Here is a 17,358-nt window from a genome sequence, read left to right as displayed (position 1 = left end):
CGATGCACCCAATGGAACTGTAAAGCTTGGGCTGAAACAAGGTCTTGTCAAAGGGTTGGAAGTAGGAAGGAGAAGAGTCACCTTCAGTATTTGAGTGTTTAATGTGTGGTATGGTAGTATATTGATTATGCATCATGGCACAATAGGAGGGAATATTTTCATAAGTTCAGTTTCTCTACTGCGGCGTCGCTTGTAATTTCTTTGTTCTTGTCAATTTTCCTCTTTTGATTGTTTCTATAATTTCTCCAAGGATCTCAAACATAATTTCTGGAATAATTGATATCTTTGCAGATGTCTAGGAATTGCACTTCTGAATCTCAAATCTTTTTCAAAAGCACGGGTTATTGGTAAATGCATCTTTGAGATGATGGATAAAGAACCCATCATTCATTCCATAATTTAAATGGAGAAATATTGCAGGAGGTTAGAGGTGAAACTCAATTTAGAAATGTTGAATTTGCATATACAACTCAATCGTAGACCAAGATATTTCGCAAATTTTGTCTAACCATTCCTACTAGTATGATCGTTGTGCTGGAGGGAGGAAGTGGGTCAGGAAAATCTACAGTTGTGGCATTGATAGAGAGATTCTAGATCCCCAAGCTAGAGAGATTATGTTTGATGGAGTGAGCGCTAAAGTGCTGCAATTGAAATGGTTGAGCAGATGCTATTCATGATTCTTACTTTCGAGGTTGGATGGTTCGACAAGGAAAATAATTCTAGTGCAGCTGTGGGCTCTAGAATTGCAAGAGAGGCTAATGTGGCAAGTATATGACCTTCAAAGTTCGAATATTTCTAGCCCATATCTGATTGTGGTACAATTTTCTAACGCATTGAATGCTTGAATGTGCTTTTGTGATACATGCGAGATCTCTAGTTGGAGATCATATATTATTACCTGTACAAATTGTGTCATTTGCGGCAGTCGCCTTCAGGTTGGGTTTGATTATGTAATGGCATCTTGCAATTGTAATAATAACAGCGCAATCTCTGGTAATATTATGTTATTAAACCAAAAAGCTTATGTTGAAGACCATTTCTCTGAAGGCTAAAAAAGCTCAATATCAAACTAGTCAAATGGAGGAAGAGGTTATTACTAACCATCACTATTAGTGCCTTCTCTTCACATGACAAGATTCTTCATCTCTTCGAAAAGACATAAGAAGGCCCTCAAAGAGACAATTTCAAACAATCTTTGTTTGAAGGAAAAGCACAGGGAATTTCTCAATGTCTAACAACATGCGGTATGGCCTTGGATTTTTGGTATGGAGGGCACCATGTTTTCAAGGGATATATCACCTCCAAAGCTCTTTTTCCAACATGCTTCATGTTGATGAGCATCGGGAAAGTGATAGCAGACACAGGGAGTATGAGAAACAACATCGTTAAAGAATTTAATACAATCAAATCCATGTTCGACATCCTGGACAGAGAGATCCGCATAAATCCAGATGATGAGAAGGGAGAGATTGTGGATAAGATAGAAGGGAACGTGGATTTGAGAAACGTGGACTTCGCTGACCGATCTCATCCAAATTTGATCATCTTCAAGAACTTTTTTTTTAAGAATAAAGGAAACGTATGGCTCTGGTTCGACAAATTAAGTGGACCAGGAAAGTCGACCAACATTGGATTAATCAAGAGATTATACTACCTATTAAAAGGGACTGTGAGGATTGATCGCATAAACATCATGATGTTCAACCTGAAGAGTTTGAGAAGACTTACAGCTCTGGTAGGTCAGGAACCTACCCTGTTCAATGGAAGCATTCAAGACTTTATGAAAAAGATAATGCAACAGACATAGAATTGATCGAAGGTGAAAACGCTGCAAACGCTCAATACTTCACCAGGTAATACTTGAATTGTTCTAACAAAAACAGATTTATGCCTATGCAATAAATTAGGAATAATGAATTAGCCAAAATTGAAAGATATTGTTTATGTAATAAATTAAGACACTGAGTCGGGACAGTGAAATTGTGTAGCTCTTTTGGGCCAGCGATACGAAACAAACTTGGGAGACAAAGGAATACAATTATCAGGAGGGGAAAAGCATTTGATTGCAATAGTGAGGGATTTCAAAAGAATATGATAATATTACTATTGGACGAGGCAACCAACATAATTGGACTACGAGTGAGAGAAGATCGTTAAAGAGGCACTGAACGAAATTATGGTGGGAATAATGAGTGTTGCAACAAATCGGGATGGTCATAGCAAGCAAACGGAGGCAAACAGTGACGGAGGAAAATAGTGACAAAGACAAGTGTCAAATGTTAATTGCATGCAGGATGACGAAAATGAAGACATTCTATTGGTTGGAGTGAACGGTATCTGCCACCCAAACCCCGCAGTGAAAAACGCCTCTGACGTAGATATTTGTTTCATTCCTCCACATTTTGAAATTAGATTGTTGCTCATACCTAATTTCCACTCACCTCCCACTTCACTTGAGGACTAGTTCGATCCAATCCCTCCACATTCCATTATTGACAGGGAAGATTACCCCATTTTTACAGTGATGGCCGTGGCTATGGCTAGATTGTCTGAACTGCCCAACAACGTCCTTCCCCTCATCCTGTCAAAGCTTGAAGTGGAAAAGTTCCCTCTACAAATTAATTACTCTCAAAAGACTTGGAATGTCAAAATATCCATTTAGGATATGAATATTATATTAAATATATGAATAAGAATAAAAATAAGAATGAATGATTTACAAATGAGAATGAGAGGCTTGCTTATATATCAAGAAAGTGTCTCTTCATGAAGAGTCATGTCTTATTTAGACATGCCTCTTCAACCTAATTACTACTTAACTAATTATTATTTATGATTATTATCATTTATATTATATTTATATTATTTATATATTTTATTCGTTACATTGCCTCCTTCCTCAAAAAGCTTTGACCTCAAATCTTGTCGATGAAAAAGGCTTGATCTCTTTTTCAGCTTCGAAAGTCTTTCTGTCTAGTCATCCTCGTCGATACAAGTTGATATGATCTTCTTAGTGACAAACAAAATTGTCGCACTGAGAAGGGATCAGACCATCCCAGATTAATCTTCTATATAGCATTCTGATCACTAAAATTTTGTAACGACTTGTCAACATAATACGAAATTGATGTTACGTCATTATTCTCTGAAACATTAATTTGTTGTCTTGGTTCTGACTGGTTCAAATATGTAGCATGGTTGATTCGTCTGTTCTCATGATTCAGATGCCGATATGGAACTTTTTTGGTTTGATTTCTTCTTACTGGGCATGTGCCAATTTTTATATTTTCTTCTGGTGAAGATGTTGAATTTGTTATGGAACATTCACTTGGGATGTTCATTATCTGAACTGCAACATCTAAGTGTGTCGTTTCTTTAACTGAGTTGTCTTCTTGAGTTGTCATATTCACTTGATTGGTATTTGTTGTTTTGTCATCAACTTGAATTCCTACATTTGATGCTTCTTTCTCGATAAGTTGTTGTACCTTGTTTTCTAATGACTTCTTATCCTTCTTAAGTTTCTTAATTTGTGACAGTAATTTTTTGCTATGGTTTTTAAATTGAGAAACTTCTTCATTTTTGTCAACATTGATTTTGTCAATTTCTTTTTGCATATTTTGTAATACCTTTTTACCTTCTTGAGACATTACTTTTGAAATATCTGAGATATCTTCTGGTGTTACTGAATTTGGTTTTAGTGTAAAATCTTGGAGTTTTATTTTATTCTTCTTGTACGAAAATGTTAAAAACTTCTTCCTTGTATTTAGAATAAAGGAACCTAGAGTTTCCATCCAAGGTAACCCCAAAACAATGTCACTGTCAATGTCACTATCATCAAAATGTAAGGTTTTCATGGTGAATTTTGAGGTAAAAGTATAATCTCCAATATTTAGGTGTAAATTGCTTATATCGTATTGTTTGCCAAAAATATTTGTTTCAACTATATTTGATTTAGGAATCACCAATTGGTTAGCACATTTAGGACTAACATAATTACTTCTTTTAGCAGGACAGATAGAGATTATGATGTCTTTTCCTGCGAGCGATCCTTTGATTTGAAATAATGTATCAACATATTTACCAAAGGTTTCAGGAAACCTTTCATCTCTCATTTTTGGACTACACTCAATTTCTTTATCGTCAATGGTTGACTCCATTTTTACTTTGTTAAGATGAACTTGGGATTTTTTTTTTTTTTTAGATATATCACTCATTTTTTTTTGTTAATCTATAAAATATATTTCCACTTCTCTCTTATAAAAATCTAATATATATATATATATATATATATATATATATATATATTTCAAATATTCTCCTCTTCTTCTTCTTTTTTGGTTCACTCTTTTAATAAATTTTTTTTATATAATAATAAATTTTTTATTATATATAATTATAAATTATATATATTATATAATTTTAATTTATATATATTAAAAAATTATAATTATATAAAATTTATATATACTTTTTTGAGACCCACTTTTCCTTTTATATGTAACTATATAAGGCTTATATAGTATCCTTTTTTATAATTATAATAATATTTTTTTTCTCAGAAAATTTGGATGAGACGTGACTCTTGGTACGGTCACAATCTTTAGATTTGAATGATTAAAATAAATTAGATCACACATTTTTTCTCCAATGTTATCAAAATATCTTTTAATTTTAAAATACCATGGGCTATTACCACGGGTTGTTTTTAAAACCTCTTGTAAAAAGTAATATTTACCTTTCACGTAAGAGCTTTTGTATCCTTGTTTTTTCTTTAACTTTTAAAATACCATGGGCTATTACCATGGGTTGTTTTTAAAAATTCCATTAAAATGTTCTCCATGTAAAAAGTAAAACTTATTCTTTTTGTTTTTTGTTTTTTGTTTTTGTTTTTTATTTTATTTTTCTTTTAACTTTTTAAAATACCATGGGCAATTACCATGGGTTGTTTTTAAAACCACGGGCTTCTCCACGTAAAAAGTTTTAAATATACTTGGTATGAGATTTTGTATCCGTTTTGTTTTTTCTTTTACTTTTTTTAATATATATATATATATATATATATATATATATATATATATATATATATATATATATATATATATATATATATATGTGTATGTATGTATGTATTTTGGTTATTTTTTTTTAAGGCCAAAGGCCTAGAAAAACGGAGAAAATGAGAAACTCCCAAATATTGAGCAAAATGCTTCAATTATATGACAACAAGGTTGACGAATTTTGATAGTCAAAGACTTGGATAGGAGAACAAGCTTTGTGCACCGATTAAGCAACCTAGAGAACCAAACTGCTCTGATACCAAATGAAGTGGCAAAGTTCCTTCTACAAATTAATTACTCCCAAAAAAATTGGAATGTCAAAATATCCATTTAGGATATAAATATTATATTAAATATATGAATAAGAATAAGAATAAGAATGAATGATTTACAAATGAGGATGAGAGGCTTGCTTATATATCAGGCAAGTGTCTCTCCATAAAGAGTCATGTCTTATTTAGACATGCCTCTTCAACCTAATTACTACTTAACTAATTATTATTTATGATTATTATCATTTACATTATATTTATATTATTTATATATTTTATTCGTTACAAAGCTCCCCATGAGAGACATAATCAAATTATATGTGCTCTCAAAGTGTTGGTGACTCCTTTACACAGAAATACCTGACCTCATTATCTCTCCCTATCATCTCATTTCAGGACCTCATCTGTATTGGAGTTTCAATATTTGCTTATGGTCAACTACTGAAAATAGAATATTCGACATAGTGAGGGTGCATTCATCAGATCTCAACTCCTTTTGTTCTCTCCATTTCCCTTGGTGATCCATGGGCCCCGTTTCCGTTAGTGCCTCACAGTGGTTTACACCCGAAAACGTCTCCGAATGGCTGCGGTGTGTTGCCACGAAGAATGCTAAATGCCTCTTTCTCCATTATTCCTTCCAAATGGAAACCTCGCCGCCTTCCCTTAAGTCAATTGAAGATTCCCCGAATATTCGGGAATCTGATGGACATGGGCGCGGTCAAAAAATTGACTACACCATGTCAGTTGGATTCCCGAATATTCAAGAAATCTGTAGTCGACTTAAGCTCACCGCCCTTTTCTCATGCACTCGTCTTACTATGTTCACATTGTGGAATTGTATTCTCAACACTTTTCCGACTGATTTTGCTAGATTCAGGCATCTCACTATGTGCACCTTAGGCCATCCCCAAATGACAAATGACTCTTTAGCCCACTTTATTTTACACTGCCCTCTTCTTCATAGATTCAACTTTATGGGTTGCTCTGGCGTGCAAAATCCGGTCATCTTCGCTCTCAGCCTAACAGATTTAGTTGTAAATTTTGATAGGCCACAAGAATTGACAGTTAATTTCCCTAAATGTAGAACTCTGAAGGAAAACATGTCTATTAAAGACCTGGGATTGAATGGAATAGAATTTTATGATATTTACTCGATGACCGAAAGGCTCCAAATGGGGCTTGCTATCAATTTCACTGAGTTGACGTTGCATTCAAGCTTCTCTCGAGAATACAATTTCTTTGCAGACATATTTCTTGAATTGGTAGGAACATTGAGATCATTGAAAGCGCTTGTATTCCATCTTGGGAATGAATATCGTGAGGCAAATGGGATTGTTGTTCCTCTTCAACCCTCTCTCAAAGCTTCCAAACCTTGAGGGTTTACACTTGCGTGAAAAGCTAATTTTGGTAAGAGAATAAATGCAAGTGTTGAGAATGCTTCCTTATTTAGATGTCATTTAATATCTTCGTCTGTATGCGTATGGTAGTCGATAATAGCATCAACTTATGTTGAAGTACATATTTGATTATGTTTAAGTACATATTTGATTGTTTTGGTTGTTATGCAGGAGGAGGCAGAGGGAGATCCAATTCTACAATTTTTTACCTATCCACTTGTTAATCTTCAATTTGTTAAGATAGAGATCAACAAACACGATACAAGGGAACTTTGTTTGCTGTGCTGCCTTCTACAAATAGCTCCGGAGCCCAAACAAGTGATACTTGGACCTGAGGGAGGAAGTGACAACTACATATCATTTTTTGAAATGTGGGGATTTTTGAAGACTTTTACTGCTCAGTTGGGGTGAGATGGCCTCGTAGTATGCATAAAACATCTGAGTGCCTTTCTTTCCCTCTATACTCAGATATCTGGACTCCGTGGGTGGCGCCTCCCTCAGAAATTCCACACCGACCACACTGTTATAGACATTTTTGTGCCTTACAGCATAGAGGATGAAATGTCAATAATCTAAGGGATCCAAAGTCCCTAAACATGTTGTTCTTACCCTTAGAGGAACAAGGTCAGCAAACCACAGCACTGCAAATCAGTTCTCCACTGAAAAACACTCAAAAACAGGTCAGTTTTGGATCATTGCAGCTGCTCCACTAGGCATCTATGCTGAATGTCAAAAGCTCTATGGTGTACCTGCGCTGCATTGCAAGTGCAACAAAGGCTACCTGCGCTGGGCGTACTTTGACATGTGGAGGAATCTTTTTCTCAATGTGCCAGTGCCCAGGAAGCTTCCAAAAAGACACTTGATCATAAGATTCACCTAATGATGAGTTAAGAGCTTCTAAAACTCCAAGTGGAAGGTAGAAACTCCGAGTGAAGAACTGAAGAACAACTGGAGTCGAAGAGGACAACGAGTCACACATCAAGCTGACTTATCTTCACTCCAAAACTCTATATAAGGATCTCATCCCATGGGATCTGGAGGCCGGAATTTAGCGCGAAGAATTGTTGTTGGTTTACAGTTGTGAGCATTGGGTGATTGCTTGAGGGAGGTGAAGAAGAGATTTCTCTCCGTCGGGAAGGTGATACTGGATTGGACCTTTCATGGTTGTATCACTGCATGAACCTTACTTCCATATATTAATAAAGCATTTGAGGTTCTTCTATTCACATGTGTTTCAATGGTGTATTGTCTTACTTGCGTCTTTGATTTATGCTAATCCTTGAATCGATTATGAATGCATGCTTCTTGTAGTTTCCTTTTCTTGTCTTATTTGCAGGATCTTGTGTAGCTGGGCCCGTGAAAAGACTTGGAGCTGGGAGCAAGTGGCAAACAAAGGAGATTGGATCGACCATTTGCACAAGACATCAGTAAGTGGATCTCTTCCTTTTATCTCTTGCATGTCATAAAGAAGAAACTTTAGATAGCTTTGCTTTCAGCTGTTGCTAAGGAACTGTCACCCTTAGAGTGGGTTAGGGTCATTCCGAGTTGGATACTTTCCCCCACAACAGACTGGCGACTCCGCTGGGGATCGTGTCTTGTTGGTAGCTTGTGTTTCTTGCTATTCATTTCTTAAACAAAGGAGTACCGAATCGAACTGCATTCGAGTCCTTCGAATGCAAAGTAGAGGGCAGCTACTCTAGCCCAGTGCTGGGCATGTTTATGATTTGAAGAGCTGATCCACAAGGACTCTTTTTAGCTCTTTGTGATAGTGTTCATCTTCCTTTAATCATCCTCTAGTGTATACTTGACTGATAGCCTCTGATTTGGCCAAAAACCATTCATTTTTGAGCAAACTGTGACCCGGAATCTGAGAGAGACGAGAGTTGTCTCATCAGTGCAGCTGCAACAAAGGCTACCTGCACTGCAACGCAGGTCCCGAAGGGGCTACCTGCGCTGCATCTCAGATTGACAGTGCAGCACTTGCGCTGATCCAGTTTTGCCTTGTGCAACTGGGATTCCCCACTGTCTGTTGCCCAGTTTTCAGTATTGTTTTTGCAGCCTGTTGTCAACCTGTATACCCAGCTGAAACCACTTCTCTTTGCCTTCATTTCGCCTCAGTTGTATGAAGAAACCGTGATTGTTCTTATTGTATTTCTTGCTGTCATTCACAGTTTCCCATAGCGAAAGTGAACTAGTCTTGCTATGACCTCTTGGATCTAGACCTATGAGAAAGTGTCGTTGTGATTCTAAGAGCTAGTTTATTGCTGTTCATAGCTGCTTGAGCATTTGCTTTCGTTATATGGTTCGAATTTCAGTATTTCTTGTGTTGAAACGAGTGAATCTTAAGGTGTTCTTTTGATTATTGGACAAACACTTGTTTTCTTTCGCTTGAAATTGAGTTCGAAATTATACAACGGCTTTCTTTTTGTAATACATCAACATTAAGGAAGAAGAAAAGAAATACTTGCATTGTGCATGTGCATTTTGACAGTTTGCATGTCGATTTAGGAAAAGTGCATCAGTGTGTGCTCTATGATCTGTTTGAAAAGATGATGTCTTTCTTTTCCTTCAGTAGTTAAGGTTTTCATAAGTTGAAAGAATTGAAAAAGCTTGCTTATCATTCTTAGACTGCATTTAGGAGTTGTATCATACATCACGTGGTGATCCATAAAGGCAAACTGCTAAGCAAGATCAACCTAAAAAGAACTGAATTTATCTAACAACGCTTTGAAACATAACGAAACACAGTAGAGGTCTAGGTAGAGACGTGAACCGGCGTCTTTAAACATAGTGACTGTCGATCTCTACGAAGGTGGGTGATTCCTCCTGAGGGACGATAGCACTAATACGGACTTGTGCCCCCGCGTACCGTCGCGTATATTGGGGGACCCCTATAGGAACAAAGCCTTTATCCATAGGAAGCCGTGTCGGCCGCCCTACTGATCGCGATGCAGTGAACACAGCATTCACGAAGATCGACCACTCGTACCGTAAAACGTATTCTGTGGTTTCGCGAAAGGTGTTTAGTCAATTTAGTGTTCCTAAATTGATGTCATTAATTGTCAACCCGGGGCTCGTAAGCTGATGAAGTGAAGGTGTACTATATGTACTTAAGCAACTTTCTTAGAGCTTTTGTCGTTTGGGGGTGTTGTTTATGGTTAACTTATCTTCCTAAGATGGAGTGATGATTATAGACAGATGAGTGCAAGTGTGTGAAAAGTGAGTTCTAGGTGAGTGAAAGTGTGTGTGAGGGTGATTTCTAATTACTTGCTGAATTTGTAAAGGAAAAGAACTTGAAAGAAATGAATAAATTGAAATGACTTGAAAGTAAATGACCACGTTCTAATGGCATTAGTCTCTATCCATATTGCTGCAAATAAAAGAAACAAGAAAATCACTTCAAGGATTGATGATAATGATTATCTCCTCCTAACTCCCTGCTTCTACCACATAGTACTGCGTAAAACACGATTAGGAGGTAGCTGAAGACAAATCCAAGAATTGATAAAAACTCTAATCTACTCTAATTGACAAATTGTAACACTACTGAGCCTTTTCCAACATACTACTTCCTACATATGTGATTGTGTATAACAAGTGGAAAAAGTATTAGTGCCACAAGCCAAGACTACTCAAAGACAAGCTGCAATTAATTAGTGTTCTGTTCTCTTGAAAGATAAGCCATTCATGATAAAGAGAGCATCAATTAGTTAGCATCCAACTTGTAAAACTAAGCTAAAACTAGTCTAGAAAACAGAGTAAAAAGGGCAGCATTATGAACAAGACAACTGCAACTACCATTAGATATTAAAGCAAACACAACACACTTAATCCCGGGTGAAAACCTGCAAAGAAGTAAATCTGATCAGTGAAAAGAAAGGCTGCAGCAATAAAGAGAAATCAAGCTGTACATAACTCAAGAAAAGGAAATACTGAAGATGAAATAAAGAAATTGCAGAAGTAAAACATGAAAATACTTTACAAGGCTAATACGAACAGGGGCCCTCCATTCATATTATCCACAGAAAACTCAGATGCTCTTAAGACTTCAAAACAACGTTTCCATTACTTTATATGCAGAGATACATAATCAAAAAGTGCTGGAACAGCTCTTATAAAAACAGAGTTTGAAAACGTGCCAAAATTCTCACAAATACATACACTACAGCATTTGAAAAGTTAACATAAGCGTACGCAGACGCAAGTATATATAGGCATCTGCAAGATGGCCTAATACGTAAACATAAAACAGAAAATGAACTAACTGTCATGCGTATTAAAGGTGCAATTAACACGTCATAGGCTTCGTGGTCAAGCTGGAGGTCCTGGTCGATATGGGCAATGAATCTAACATTAGATCATGTCCCCCACGGCTTCCAAAACATGGACAGGTCACCTTTTCCACCGACGTGATCAAACAGCTTACGTATCCACGTTAAGCTGCCTTTATTTGACCGAAACTTGACCCCCTTTGACCGGAGGTACAAATGACGTGGCCGACTGAACTGATGGCACAGGAACCTCGAGCACGTATATTCCAACATGCCCACGTGGCTCATTCTGCAAAATAGCACGTGGAACCTTGAAATCAACAAAATGGCTGCGGGATCATCAGATGGCTGCGGAATCAGCAGATGGCTGCGGAATCAGCAGAAAGCTGCGGAATACCTGCAAGTATGTCAAAAACTAAACAAAACAATTACCCATTAGCAAAGCTCACTTGATCATGTTTAATGACAACTAATGTAATGATCTGGGTGGAAAATGAGGTAAAAGAGAGAGGAAAGTGATGAAAACAGTAGGTAATGATGGATGATAAGGTGTAAAGTAGGGACTCTACAAAAGGTTTGGCACACCCTCTGCCTAGAACTCCAGAGTAGTTTCTTTTGGCCTTTTTCAAACTCTATAACTGAAAAAGTCCATCCGAGCATTTGTCACTTCGGGCTCGTTAATACATCGAAGGAGACTAGAGTCATCTTTAGCTTTTTCTCGACTCTTAAAAAGTGAAAAAGCAAGTTGTGTCTAAAGCGTCGTCATATAAAATTCATCTTAAACGGAACATAATTACCCCTGATTCCTACGTTGATCTTTAGGTTGAAGAACATGGAACACACCAACCAAGGGATTCCACGTGATGGAACCCCTAGTCCTTTCTCCTCTTGGGGAGAAGTTGGTGCGCCCCACATGGCCACATTGTCGCTTCCAGGACTGACAATTGGCCTGCCAGTTTGGCTATTCTCAACCGCTGTAGTTCAGACCACCACGGTTCCTGAACAATCGAGTCAACAGTTAGACCAGTCTAGAGCTACCCTCCAGCCTTCCACTTCTTATAAGCCTTCCTTCGATCCTTCTTCTTCGAAAGGTCAAGCCGCCGAAAGCGCAGCTCCCATAGAAAAGAAGAAGGAAAAGAAGAAGAAAGAAAAGAAGCAGAAGGAGCCAAACGCACCTGGGGGCAAGCAAAAGGCATCTAACGAAAACCCACACACAGCACGGGCCGGGCCCAAATCGCCATGTGTCATATGTAGAGGAGACCACTTCCACAGTGATTGTCCTAGTATTCCCCGGATACTAAGGGACTGGTCCCCTCGTTTGCACAGTTCGGAAGCGTCAACCTCTGACAACCAGGTTGAATGCTTACCATCGACCAATGAAAGTGAAGGTCCTAGACGACGAAGGGGGATGAGATTCCCCTGCGAACTGTGTGAAGGCAATCACACCCTTCGCCATTGTCCCTTTTTAGACGAAGCAAAGAGAGTTTTGGAAGATCAACCGATTGCACCGTTGCTACTTCCTCCTGGATATCAAAAACTCGCGCCAAGTCCTTCGTTGGTTGAAAATACAGCTGTCCCGCTCATAGGGCCAGCTGAAGTGTCAGTCACTGAAAGTGAACCTACTGAATCCGGACCGAACGAAAGTCCAAAGGTCGAAACGGTAGTTGACCCGGTTCTCCCTTCAGAAGTTTCATCTTCGAATACCACAGTCACTGAGGATTCATCTTCAGCTGACACCCCTACCGAAGAGAGTAAGGACGACACCGTCCAGATTCTTTTCATCAACACCGATTCTGATGAACATCAGGGCAATGTGCCCACTCCTTTATCGCAGGAAGGAGCTTCGTCAGGATCATACCCGGCCGTCTATTCGGTCCCACCACCAAGCAACCTAGTTGTGTCCTTTGATTGGAACCAACTAGGCAGACCCCGGTTACCAGCCAGTATACCGTTTAGAATTATAGTCCAAATATACAAAATGGTGATGGCTGGAACTATCATTGATGAAGGGGCATCTGTAAGTATCCTGTCCTCTATTGCTTGGAAAGCACTGGGTTGCCCGGCGCTTTTGCCCGAGACAAGGAATCTCTCGGGTTTTGACAAAGGAACCAGTCGACCATTAGGGATTCTACCTAATGTGCCTATTACCTTGAAAGGGAGGGTTGTCAAGATGGGCTTGATGGTCGTCCAAGGACCCTTGGATTATAACCTACTCCTTGGACGAGACTACATATATTGCATGGAAGCAATAGTCTCCTCACTCTTTCGAATAATGTGTTTTCCATACGAAGGAAGAACGGTCAAGCTCGTAGACCAACTTTCACTTCCGGGATCACGCATCGCAAATAGTCACATACCTATCCTGAATGGTCTATTTGATCAAGAAAGGTCTCTACCTCCGGTTCTTCTTCCTGATGAGTGCGAGTAATTCGGGAAAGGAAGGCCGGAACCCAGGGGGCATGCATCCTGGTCTGCTCTGGAGGCAGAAAAAACCTTGGGTGTAAAGTAGAATTTCCGCGGGAGAATATGACTAGTCCGTACCCCATCCCCTCCTTCATCTTTGAGAATCTTCCTCTGAGCCATCTTCGTGGAGAAGAAGGACAAGAAGACAAAGAGAGAGATGGGCTCTCAGAAGGGGTAATTGGGAGTGGGGTTGTTCTGGAAAAAGATTCTTTTGTTAAAGTTAAGTGTGTGGCGAAGCGTCGTCATTCACCTTTGTCTAAATAAGTAGGCTCTGCCAAAGAAGGGGATCCGTTTGCGGCAGCAAGTAGTAACCATCTTTGGATAAAAGGCAAGCCTCACCCATTAAAACAAATGTTTTAGAGGATAAGTAGGGGCAGCCTCCAAAGAAAGGGATTCAATTGCTGCAACAAATTGTAACCATCTTTGTGTAACCTAATGATAGACATCGCCGAAGAAAGTTCTGTTTGAAAGGGTTAACAGAACAATCTTTGGGTAACCTGAAAGAGGTAAGCCTCACCTGTTGAAAACAAAGGTTTTTAACGGAAAAGTAGGGGCAGCCTTGAAATTAGACTTACACCTGGGGGCATGCAAACCTCTTGGAATGCAAGCACGGGCGGCTATTTTGTTTTTTAGTTTTTTAGGTCCTCCCTTTAAACCTGTAGGTCTAACCCGTTAAACTCGTAGGATTAGTCGATACCCAGCTTGCACAAAAAGAGGATATGGAGCAAAGCGTAGGGAGATCCTTAAAAAATAGCGATCTCCCATGAGACCTTCCTACTTTATGACTGGTAAAAACGAGCAGTTTTGGCAAAGTTCATGCTCGTTAAAAAATAAACGCAAGAACCGAGCAGTTTTAATGCGGAAATTCATGCTCGTTAAAAAATAAACATAAGCTTGTGAGCAGGCTTCCCCCAGAGTTCAAGCTCATGCAGAAAAAATGAACCGGTAAATAACCATTTGAGACCGTAAATTCATCAGCCATAAAAGCCTTGGTCGTGTTTGTGCACCGTCACCTCCACTTTTCATTTGGCCGATCATTCACATCCTCTTGATTGTTTACCTATTTTGAGGAACAACTGCGAAGAGTGATCCCACCTAGCCATCCTTGTAATACTGCCGTGATTGGAAAATTCCAACTCGTACCTGGAATCTGCTGCTATCCCCATTTATCACTCGTTCCTCAAAATACGAGTCTTCTTTGAGCTCTTTTCACTGACTCGTAAAAAATGAAAAGTTTGCCGAGTTTTGGCCTTCCAGCTCGTTAAAAGGACCGGAAGAGCTATCCCTCCTCTAGATTTTAATCTTTTTGGACCTGAGGGATTATTGCACAAAAAGATCGAGCGCTTGTCTAGTTCGGCTCGATAAAGATATCGAACATTCATCCCTTCTGTATTGTTTTATACTTTTTCGGACTTAAGGGATTAGATGACGAAAAAGGACCCCTGGAGTCCACTTTATGTACCCTTTTCAGACTCTCTAAAAATGAAAAGGACCGAGTTGTCATTGTCGCTGAGCTCGTTAAAAATAGTAGGTAGCGACAAACTTGTCTTTAGACGAGAACGAGTTTCCCTATCGCTAGGCTCATTAAAACATAGCGATGGGCTTGCCCGAAGGGCAGGTTATAGAACAAGCATATGTTATCCTCCTCAAGCTTGACAAAAATAAAGAGGTACTGGTCAGAAATGACTGGGGAAAAATTGGGAAGAACCTCAAAGCTTAATGGTAGCAAGTCGCTCTTGAACATGACACTTTTGCCTCCGTAAATATCGGGTTGGGTTATTGTCATTCACCGGTCCCTTCACCATGGTCTCGCCATACCATCCATACATGGGGTAATGCTACCGATCCATCACATCAGTGTCGTTATATGTTCAAGAGATGTCATTCAGAAAGTGTCAACCGGGTCCCATCCACTACCGTACATCATCTTTCATCCTTCCATGACCGCCACCCTGAATCATATTTCACAGATCGTTTTCACCATCATCACTAGCTCCGTTCCGTGTCACTGATGTGGGATTCATTAAGGCCCTCCTTTGACGGATCACTTCTTGTCGACATCAGCTCATTATCCAAGAAGTTGATCTAGGAACACCCCCTCAGTACTTTGAAGCTTGCATGCCTCAATGGCAAGTTTCTCACTCCCGACGATAGGTATACATTAATGACCTTCGACCAGGAGACTTTGCGTGGTGTTCGACGTCAGATCCTATATTCACACCACGTGAATTGTGCTGCAGTACCTTGAGGGTCATCATCATTATCGGTGATTCCTCTCGCGCTTGTTAACAGTTTACATTATTGACTGGTAATCAAGCGATGTCTTTCCATGTTCGACTTCAAGAAATTCTCACATGGATCGACTTGTACTAGAGTGAAGATCGGGCAAGTTTGAAGACCCCGGATCTAGTTTCATCCATCCGGGCTGCGATATATATTCAGGAGATAAAAACATAGACATGTGCAACAGATGATCATCCTACTAAAAAAGGATGATAATTAAAAGCAGAGAATTATCAGTCTGTTATCAGACGATCGTCTGTTTATGTACAACAAATGTATTTATAAAGTTGAGCATGGGAAATGCCCGCATCAGCTAGATAATGAAAAGAAAGTATGAAAATATAATGTATTGTATTGTATGTTGTTACAGGTCACCTCCCGACGATTGAATGAACTTCGGATCCTCCTAATAAAGCATTTCACCCGATAAACGACCTCATACTTTAGGGGGAAACTGTTATAGACATTTTTGTGCCTTACAGCATAGAGCATGAAATGTCAATAATCTAAGGGATCCAAAGTCCCTAAACATGTTGTTCTTACCCTTAGAGGAACAAGGTCAGCAAACCACAACACTGCAAATCAGTTCTCCATTGAAAAACACTCAAAAACAGGTCAGTTTTGGATCATTGCAGCTGCTCCACTAGGCATCTGCGCTGAATGTCAAAAGCTCTATGGTGTACCTGCGCTGCATTGCAAGTGCAACAAAGGCTACCTGCGCTGGGCGTACTTTGACATGTGGAGGAATCTTTTTCTCAATGTGCCAGTGCCTAGGAAGCTTCCAAAAAGACACTTGATCATAAGATTCGCCTAATGATGAGTTAAGAGCTTCTAAAACTCCAAGTGGAAGGTAGAAACTCCGAGTGAAGAACTGAAGAACAACTGGAGTCGAAGAGGACAACGAGTCACACATCAAGCTGACTTATCTTCACTCCAAAACTCTATATAAGGATCTCATCCCATGGGATCTGGAGGCCGGAATTTAGCGCGAAGAATCGCTGTTGGTTTACAGTTGTGAGCATTGGGTGATTGCTTGAGGGAGGTGAAGAAGAGATTTCTCTCCGTCGGGAAGGTGATACTGGATTGGACCTTTCATGGTTGTATCACCGCCTGAACCTTACTTCCATATATTAATAAAGCATTTGAGGTTCTTCTATTCGCATGTGTTTCAATGGTGTATTGTCTTACTTGAGTCTTTGATTTATGCTAATCCTTGAATCGATTATGAATGCATGCTTCTTGTAGTTTCCTTTTCTTGTCTTATTTGCAGGATCTCGTGTAGCTGGGTCCGTGAAAAGACTTGGAGCTGGGAGCAAGCGGCAAACAAAGGAGATTGGATCGACCATTTGCGCAAGACATCGGTAAGTGGATCTCTTCCTTTTATCTCTTGCATGTCATAAAGAAGAAACTTTAGATAGCTTTGCTTTCAGCTGTTGCTAAGGAACTGTCACCCTTAGAGTGGGTTAGGGTCATTCCGAGTTGGATACTTTCCCCCACAACACACACCCACAATATCCCAACATATTAGTTCTACTAATTGTGCAACCACCATAACTGCTACTGAAACTGCATTCGAATATCTTCCGCCTGGCATCTTCATTCTCTAGCAACCCCG

The 17,358-nt window shown here is 39.3% G+C and overlaps 1 pseudogene; it reads left to right on the top strand.

Annotated features, from left to right (window-relative positions):
• The first annotated feature begins 1,246 nt into the window (after positions 1–1,246).
• LOC149200179 (ABC transporter B family member 15 pseudogene) lies at positions 1,247–1,807 on the top strand (annotated as a pseudogene).
• Positions 1,808–17,358: the final 15,551 nt, after the last annotated feature.

Source organism: Pinus tabuliformis, chromosome 2_1, assembly GCF_031772625.1.
Source record: "Pinus tabuliformis cultivar Carrire ecotype Pingquan chromosome 2_1, CPIR1, whole genome shotgun sequence".
NCBI lineage: Eukaryota > Viridiplantae > Streptophyta > Pinopsida > Pinales > Pinaceae > Pinus > Pinus tabuliformis.
The sequence above is the reverse complement of the archived record's forward strand: the minus strand, read 5'-3'. Positions and strand labels throughout refer to the sequence as shown.